We start from the raw sequence: 9,328 nt of genomic DNA, 5'->3' as shown, positions 1-9,328 counted from the left end.
TGCAGCTCCAAGAGCAGAACACATCAAGGTGTGAAAATATCAGGCTTGTCAGAAGGTGGAAGGAACTGAAATGGATGTGAAGTCTGTTGCTTGATCGGGCTGATGATGTTGGCAGGTCAGAGAGAAGTTTAAAAAGAAACTTGAGGGAAAAGGAGGAAGCTTCAGGGACGGCCAGCAATGTACCCACAGAAGAGTGAAGGTATTTTAGGGAATTCTATGCCCCCTTTTCTTGGAAGGTGCAGAGCCCAGTTTCAGGTGTGTTGAAAGAGAGCCACTTCAGATGCCGCTCATCCATGCACTCGAGAGTACCTATTGAGCGCCAGACATTGGGCAGGTGCTGGGGAGACAGTGTTGAACCAAACAGACCCCCGTCCTGTCCCTGCCCTCCTGGAGCTTACAGTCCAGTGGGGGAGGGAGACATTCAATGCCGGAGGCACAACAGGTCCTGCTGTTGGGACGGTGCTTCATTATCAGGGAAGAGAGGGGAGCCAGAGGACCAGAGCAGGAGGGACCTAACCTCTCTGGGGCCAAGGAGGATTTCCCTGGGGAAGGGACCATCAGAGGAGCAGGTGTGTGCCAGCTAGAGACAGGGGAGAGCCTGGGCAGAGGTGGGGTTCATGCAGGGGCAGAGACGGAAGGAACTTGGTAGGTTTGAGGACCTGAAAGAAGGTTCCCAAAGCCCAGAGGGCCAGGGCAAGTGGACCTCCCTCGAAGCCAGGTTGGAGAGGTGGGGGGAGCGGATCCACAAGAGCCCTCAGGCCACAGTGAGGTCCAGGTCTTCATCCCGAAAGCCCTGAGAACTACTGGGGGATTCAGATTGGATCCACGTGACACGGGCTGCCAAGAACCTGGAACTAGAAAAAACAATGTGGCTTCTTCAGTGGGTGAGGCAGATGAAGGGAACTTGGCCCCAGACGGGGCTGGGCATCCAGGTAAACTAAAAAGAGGGAGTAGAAGGGGGGAAATGGGCTTTGGGAAGCACCGACCCCAGGCCGGGTGTTTTCCCGTGTGACTTGGCACTTACAGCAGGGTTGAAAGAACCATGAATATGGTCCCGGCCCTGCACAGACCCAGAATGCTCACTTCCCTCACCGCTCCCTCCCCGTGACTGCTGTCCAGGCCTGAAGGTTGTCAGAGAAGTTCTGGAAGACACCGGCAGGGCCTCTGAGAAGTGGGGGTAGGGGAAGGAGAGGGCAATAAGCAAGGGGGGGCAACCCACAGCGCCCGAGCAAGCAGCTCCAGAGAGTGGGCTGGGAAGCAATCTTAGAAAACTGGCTGGTCTGACCACCCCCTTTACAGATGGGGAAACAGAGGTTCAGGGTTGGGTGGCAGAGCTGGAAATAAAGCTCAGGTCTTTGGCTCCTCTTCCAAGGTTCTTTCTCCTGCCCCAGGTGTGAGGGGTGTGGCGGTGTGTGTGTGTGTGTGTGTGTGTGTGTGTGGCCTGGACAAGGCCATCCTTCCCTCCATCCTTCCATAATCCAGGCTGGCCATGATGTTGGCATGAATTCAAATGTTTGTAGAAATGAAAAAAAAATGCTTAAGAAAGAAGTTAATCTCTATATGGGGGTGTCCAGTTTCAGAAAGTTAATATCTTGATTTTTTTCTAAATCCCCTTTCTGTATTTTCAAAGAGGATTTGGTGTTCTCAGTCCCAGCTGGGAGCTTAAGAAAACAGAACAGTGTTTCTCTGCCTGCTCTCTTTCCTGCAGCTCCTCTTGTTGGACCTGGGGATAGGGACGTTGGATCCTGGCTTTGGTGCAAGCCAGTCCTGTGTCTCGGTTTCCCTCTGTGTACAGAGGCAAGGAGCCCTCCCTTTCTGCATCCCTTTCTCAGTTCTTGGGGAGAAAATTGGTCCAGCCGGTAAGCAGAAAGTCTCAGATACAGGAGCTGAGAAGTGGCATTCACAGTTAACGGAGTTCAGGGGCCTGGCCTGACAGCTGAAGGGAACCACAGGCCCCAAGGAAGGCTCTGGACGTGTGTGCAGAGAAAAGTGGAAGATGCATAGACCACAGCGTGTTGTGGGGAATAACTCAGGATCCTACCTCTACCATTTACTCTCTGGGTGGACCATGGAGCCATCCTTCCTCCTTGGAAAAATGGAAATGACAGTGGGACCATACCTGCACTGTATATGTGCTCTTAAAACTGAGTTTGGGGGCAAACCGGAGAGCTATCTCTGGGGTCACCACTGGTGGGTGGACAAAAGCCTTGGTGTGGCCATTTGTATCCCCCAGGCAAGCCCCTGGATGTCAGCCACCATTTAGAGCCCCAGCCCACCAGACCCCAAAGCTTCCCAGCCGAAAATTCCCAGGAGAAGCCCCTCTTCTGAAGAATGCTGGGCCCCACCGGGCAGTGGGAGGTAAGCTGGAGCCCCACCCAGAGCTAATTCGATTCTCAGCAGTTTTGACTACAATAAGAAAGCACGTTCCAGTTTCTCCAGATTTCAGAAGTCATCACAACTACCTCTGCTCAAGTCCGCTGCCTGGAGCCCCATCATCTCTATGCTAGGTAGAGATTTGTCTTATTAGGAAACTCAGCAGTGGAATTCCAACTCGAGCAAGACCAAGCACTGTCATCAGGTTGCATGCCCTTGACCCTTCCCTGTCTTGGCCCGTTTCCTCATCTCTTAAGTGACAGTTTAGACCAGATGACCTCCCTGCACCCACCACCCCACATACACACACACATAAGTTCCCTTTGGCACTTATTTCAAGATTCCACATTTCCACTGAGTCTCTGCCAAGTGTCTGCTTGCCTCTGACCCGCTGTCTTTCCATATGCGCCCCCCCCCCAGTCAGACCCAGCAAGCCCCTTTCCTCAGCCAGATCGCCTAAGCCCCCCAGCTGGTTTCCTCCCTGGGCTATGCGTCACGGTTGGTTTTCCCCAGCCCCTATCCGGGAAAGAGGGAAGGGATGGAAGTATTTTCGATATGCCAGTCCTGACTTCAGGACTTGTGATCCCGTATCTCACCTAATCTTTGCAACCCATCTTAAAAAGGTATGTTCGCAGCTGGGCAGGGGTAAGACCCACCCGGGGACGCCAACCCTGTGCTTTTTCCTCGGCTTCACAGCGGACTCCTTAGATCTCCTCCGTTGCAACGGGGCAGAGTTCTCTGTTCTGTCCTGACTCAATTCATCAAGCCTTTATTAATAGACCAGAAGGTTTGCTTGGCAAGGTATTAGGGGACAGAAAAGGTCCACGGAGCCTATAGGGTAATTCTCTTCTGGCTTCCAGGCTGGGGCTCAGTCCCTCCCCCAGGGCAGTGTCAGGCCATCATCAGACACCCCTGGGCCTCTGGCAGCCGTTTTCCCATTTGTCCTTTTGGATCCAGCAAGTTACAGCTCATTCCTTCGGCCACATTGTTCCTTAACGACATCACTTTTTCCATCTCAGCGACGGCTCCGTGCCCTTACGCCTGAGCGGTGCCTCCCAGCTGATCTCCATCTCCTGGAGGTGCTGCGGGTTCCACGGATCGCTGGATTGCGCCATCTCTGGGCCATCGGAGAGCTGCACAGTGCAGAGACCAGGTACTCACCTGTGCCTCCCCAGGATGACCCAGCACTAAGACCAACCTTCGACCAGGTGATTGAATGGTCCCTTCCCCTTCGTATCGCTTGGTGCGCTGGACACACTGCTCTTCTCTTAGGCACCCAGCTCAAAGCCTCAAAGGCATCCTTCAATTTGTGCACAGCTTAGAGACCCTTCTGAGTTCCTGCCTGGGCTAGATGTCTGGGCACTGTGCTGGGGCTGGGCCATGGGCAGCGTGGCCTCCTCCTTCCCCTCCACCTTGGATGGGTCGCTGAGTCCAGCTTGTTCATGACAGCCCAGTCGCCCAGCCAGCCCCTCTGCAAGCTGGAGTCACTTGGCCTCCCCCATAGTTCTGCCCTATATCCTATCAGGAGTCAAGCATCTGTTTGTCCCTCCTGGGGCAAACCGAGGTCCTAGATTCTGGACCTGTCTATGACCATCCTCTCTGAGCTGCCTATTCATTCACACAGCTAGTATTTTTTAAGCTTTAACTATGTGCCAGGCCCTGCGTTGATAACACCTTCTGTTCTTTTCCCCTATTACTGCCTAGCTCGGCCCTCAACCATTTTCTCGAGAGGGAATGTGGCAGAAAAGTGAAAGCATAGACTCTGGAGTCACACTGATCCAGGCTCGAATGCTGTCTCCGTCGTCCATTTACCCATAAGAGCTTAGACAAATGGCTTCACTATGAGCCTCAGTTTCCTCATCTGTAAAATGGGAATGCTGCCATTCCAAGGGCTTTGGGGAGCACTAAAGTGCAATCATATACGTACCTGGGAAAATGCGCGTTTCTGGCAGAAAGGCAAGAAAGAGCCAGGAGCATTTGGAGGAATTGTGAATAATACAGGATGGTTGGTGGCAAGAGCCCTACGTGGAGCAAAGGGGATGAGACCAGAAAGGTCGGATGGGCAGACTGTGGAGCCCACACGGAGGAACGAGGAATGCAGGCTTGGCTCAGAGAGCTATGGTGGTGGAACATGCTGGAACAGCCCCGCCCTCGCACCTTTCGCGTCCCTAAACTTCCTCCACGTCGCAGCGCAGATTCTCAGGCTGACACTCCAGGCTTTCCGACAAGCTCTGGGTCCAGCCTTCCCTCCCACCACTCCTGGAATAACATGGGGAAGAAAGTAGCTTCTTCCTTTTGGCCTCTCTCCTGGAAAATGATTTGTGTGGGGTGCTGAGGAGTGGGGCGATCCAAGGTTTCTTGGTACCCCCGCTCCCCTCCATAGCCTACCCCCGTCCTCTTCCCTGCCAGCCTAATCCAGGGGAAGGAGCTCTCCTCAACCCCGGCATCTGAATCAAGGTTGCTTCTCCTCCCCCCAACAGATGCCCAACGGCTGTGCGTGGCCAAACAAGGCCACTGGTTGCCGATCAGCACCAGGGGCTCCTCCTTGAGGACAGACCAAGGCTTTGGTCTAATTACATGGGCACTGGCCATTGGAGATCACTAAGGCCGGGGAAAGCCGGATGTCAGGCGGCCCTCACGGTCTGCTCCGGCAAGGCTATCCTGCTCTCAGAGCTACAATCATGAAAATCAAAACAGAGAGGGGCTGAAGAGGGAGATCTGGGTCCCAGCTACTCGTAATAACATTCTTATCTTTTTTTCTTTTTCTATTGAGATACAATTGACATATAACATCGTATTAGTTAAGGCGTACAACGTAATGATTTAACATATGTATACATTATGAAATAATGACCACAATGAGTTTAGTTGACACCCATCCCCACACGTAGTTACAGATTCTTTTCCTGTTACGAGAACTTTGAAGATCTACTCTCTTGGCAACTTTCAAATATACAATTCAGCATTGTTAACGGTAGTCACTATGTTGTACTGTACATTGAGGACTCGTTTATCTTATAATCAGAAGTTGGTACATTTGACCACTTCCACGCATTTCACCCACACATCACCCTCTGGCAACCATCAATCTGTTCTCTGTACCTATGAGCTCAGTTTCTTTCCGATTCCACATATAATCCACATAAGTGACATCACGAAGTATTTGTCTTTCTCTGACTCATTTCACTTAGCATAATGCCCTCAAGTCCCTCCTTGCTGTCGCCAATGGCAGGATTTCTTTCTTTTTTTATGTCTGAATAATATTCCATTATTTGTATGTTACGAGCATATTTTTTCTAAAGAAAAAGGTACATATATATATATATTTTATCCATTTATCCATCAATGGACACCTAGGTTGTTTCCATGTCTTGGTTATTGTAAATAATGCTGCAATGAACATGGGGGTGTGGATATCTTTTTGAGGTGATGATTTTACTTCCTTCAGATAAATACCCAGATGTGGAATTGCTGGATCATATGGTACTTCTGTGTTTAATGCTTTGGGGGAAACTCTATACAGTTTTCTGTAAGGGTGCCGGATTTACAACCCCCCACCACTGAACGAGGGCTCCCTTCTGTCGTCATCTTCACCAACCCTTGTTTTCTCTTGTCTTTTTGAACATAACCTTCTAACAGATGGGAGGTGCAATCCCATTGTGGTCTCGATTTCCATTTCCCAGGTGATGAGTGAAGTTGAGCATCTTTTCGTGTACACATTGGCCATTTGTCTTCTTTGGGAAAACATCTATTCAGATACTTGCCCATCTTTTAATTGGATCGTTTGGTTTTTTTCTACGAGTTGTAGGAGTTATTTACATATACTTGATACGAACCCCTTATCAGATATATGATTTGCAAAGGTTTTCTCCCATTCTATAGGCTGCCTTTCATTTTGTGGATGGCTTCCTTTGCTGCACAGGAGCTTTTTACTTAACATTCTCACCTTTTCATTGAATTAATTAGTCTTAGCTTCACATTCATCCTCTCACTTGGAGTCCCCCAACCACCAGGTGAAGGAGTCGATGTGGAGACTGCTCTCCTCATTTTCCCGTGGTTTAGGGAGGAAGCTGAGGCTCACAGAGGGGCCACGGCTGATCCAGACCCCACAACTGGTCCCTGTCATGGTCTCCTGCCTTCCGTTCCCTGCATGAGGCTGCCCCGCTGCTGCATTTGGGTCTCACCAGTAGCTTGGTCCCAACGGAGAATTCCAGAATTTCAGCGCTGGAAGGGACAGATGTTTAAAATCTCTCCTCTGCATTCCACCAGTGTCCAGAAATCTTTGACAGCGTTCTTCCTCTGGCAAGGGAGGTGGCACAGGTGGAAGGGGCGCTGCCATGGCCCAGGGTCTCACCTGTCTCCCTCGCACTCATCTCCCTCATCTCCAGGGACCTCCTCTCCCGTTTTCTCCCTCTCCAGCATGACCCAACTTCCTCCAAGAATCTGGGACTCAGAAGCCACTAAATCGTGGTCAAAAAATAATGATAATCATGGCTGCTTTTTGGGAAACACACATTTCATTACATTTCTAGAGGAGAAAAGACTATCAAGAAGGCATCCATCATTTTTAAAAACATTATTTCGGTTATTTTTAAAAACAGTCTGAGGAATTAGGCCCTGCGGCATATATCTCCATTCTGGCCTAGAATCCAAACCACATGGATTAGATAGACCACAGTTCTGTTTTGTTTGGTTTTTTTTTTTTCATTAAACCACTTTATTGAGAGATGATTGACATACAGAAAGCTCTATCTATTTAATGTATATGACCTGACGAGTTCAGACATAAGTACACATCTGTGAAGCCATCACCACAATCTATGCCATTAACACATCCATCGCCTCCAAAAATCTCCTTCTGCTTTCTTTACTTCCTATGATTGTTATTTTTTAGAAGAACGCTTAACCTAAGATCTTCCCTCTTAAGATATTGTTAAGTATACAACACAATATTGAGATGAACTACCATTTTAAACTCAGAGTGAATCCTCTCTAGTTTATCCTACTCACTTGACAGACAGGGAAACTGAGGCTCAGGTCAGAGAAGTGCTCTCCCCAGTAAAATTCAGCTCCTTAGTAGCAAGGCCAAGTCTCAGTCTAGGTCTTTGAGTCCCTGTTCTGGGCCACCTCCACAGTGCTGCAGCCCCACTGTGGCCTGAGATCTGGCCACCTGGGGAAGGGGCCAGGGGACTGCTTTTGAGCAGCCCCTGACCTCAGACCAGCCTGCTTTGATGTTCCTACTCACGCATGTGTCTGGCTCAAATGGCTGTCCCTTTGGACTGCTGCAAGGGGCTGATTAGATGTAATTGCTTTGCCTAGAGCGAGCTATCTGCTTAATAGAATCAGCTCCCAGTAATTAGCCTGCCAAAGGCCCATTTTCCTTGCTGGAGTCCTAGGGCTTCTAGGCCCTTACTCCCACCTGTGAGTGTTGGGCCTCTGCAGGCAGATATGAGGTATAAGTCTGTGGGGCTTTGGTCGGGTTGGGGTGCCTGGGAGAAAGTGGAGCTGTGGAGGGTTAGCAAGGACTGCAGGTGCAGCCCTCCCTGGGGCCAGGGAATTGCAGCATTTCAAGGTTGGAGGGACAAAGCACTTGGCACAGAGGGACTGCTCCTTACATGTTGAACTGAGTCCAACTGAACTTCAAAAGGTGTCTAGTCCAGCCCCAAACTCAGTACATTCAGCAACCAAGTCAAAAGACATTTCTTGCAGACCTACGATGTAGCAGGCACTGTACTAGCCCCCTGGATCCTTCAAAAAAAGCCTCAACCCAAAGGACCCATCAGGCTGTGCTTGCATACCTCCATTGACCAGGAACTCATTACCTTATGGGCAGCCCATTCCTTCTTCAGAGGTGTAGAAAAAGTTCTACCTATTTTGAGCTGAAAGCTCTTCCACTGTAGTATCTCCCCAATGATCTCACTGGCCCCTCCTAGGCCACCCAGAGCAACGCTAATCCTTCCTCCATGGGACAGCTCCCATGCCCCCTGCATCATTTCTCCAAGCTGAACTTCCCAAGTTCTTTGGGTCATGCCAGGTCCATCGTGCTGGTGAGGCCCCTTCTCTGTAATCATGTAATCACGGATGGGCCTGAAACCTGCTTCTGTTTTTCAGTTCTTCTCTCGCAGTGTGGTGGTCAGGAGCCCAGCAACTGGGGCCCCGGGGGTCAGGACACCTCTCTCCGCAGAAAGAACTGCAGCCCTAGCCGGAACAGGACGCTACCCAAGGAGCACCGTGGTGGCGACCCAGCCCCTCTGCTGACGGAGAGACACCTAAAACCTGCTCAGTGGAAATAAAGTCACCTGTCTTGGCCTCTCCCCCACCTGGACACACGCATGTGCACACACGCTACTCCACGTGCTCACAGGCGCCGCCGCTCAGTACTCACTGGCTGATTAATCATTGCACGTGCTGTTGTAATTATTGCGTTGGGTCCTGAGAACAGGCTGCCTCTGCTTGTTTCTCAGAAGCTATAAACCTGCAAAGAAGGATTTCAAGATTTGTGGGGATGTTGACTAGATCTCCAGACTCACTTTCGTCCTAGCAGCATTGGGTTTGTTGGGAAACATGGGCCATGGCTGCCCCAGAGTCTGTAGAGGGCGGGCTTCAGGGACTTCGTTCTCGTTATGGGAAGGAGGCGAGTTGAGGGAACTTCTCTTGCAGCTAAAGGCTCAAAGGCAGGACAGCCGGGCTTGAGTCCCAGCCCCGGCCCAGCGATCTGTGAGGCCTGGAGGTGCTGGCTCCCTGTGCCTGGCCGGCTTCCTCATCGGACTGGACGTTCCAGGGTTTCCTCCAGCACGAACTATTCTGGAGCCTTTGCCAAACACAGAGGAGAATGTGAGTGCGGGGAAAAGAAGGGCCAGGAGATGGAAGGGGAAGACCAGGACCAAAGCTAAAAGTCTTAGACTCACCACACGCACACAGATAGACAGAGACACAGACACACACACAGGCACAC

The 9,328-nt window shown here is 50.7% G+C and overlaps 1 long non-coding RNA gene across 1 annotated transcript; it reads left to right on the top strand.

Annotated features, from left to right (window-relative positions):
* Positions 1–22: 22 nt before the first annotated feature.
* LOC117802045 lies at positions 23–8,619 on the top strand. The gene is made up of 3 exons (XR_004625061.1): positions 23–199; positions 3,393–3,581; positions 8,485–8,619. It is a non-coding gene; the product is annotated as an uncharacterized LOC117802045 (long non-coding RNA).
* The last annotated feature ends 709 nt before the right edge of the window (positions 8,620–9,328 follow it).

Source organism: Ailuropoda melanoleuca, chromosome 4, assembly GCF_002007445.2.
Source record: "Ailuropoda melanoleuca isolate Jingjing chromosome 4, ASM200744v2, whole genome shotgun sequence".
In the NCBI taxonomy this organism is placed as follows: Eukaryota; Metazoa; Chordata; class Mammalia; order Carnivora; family Ursidae; genus Ailuropoda; species Ailuropoda melanoleuca.
Note: the sequence above shows the minus strand (reverse complement) of the source record. Positions and strands in the feature narration are given on the sequence as shown.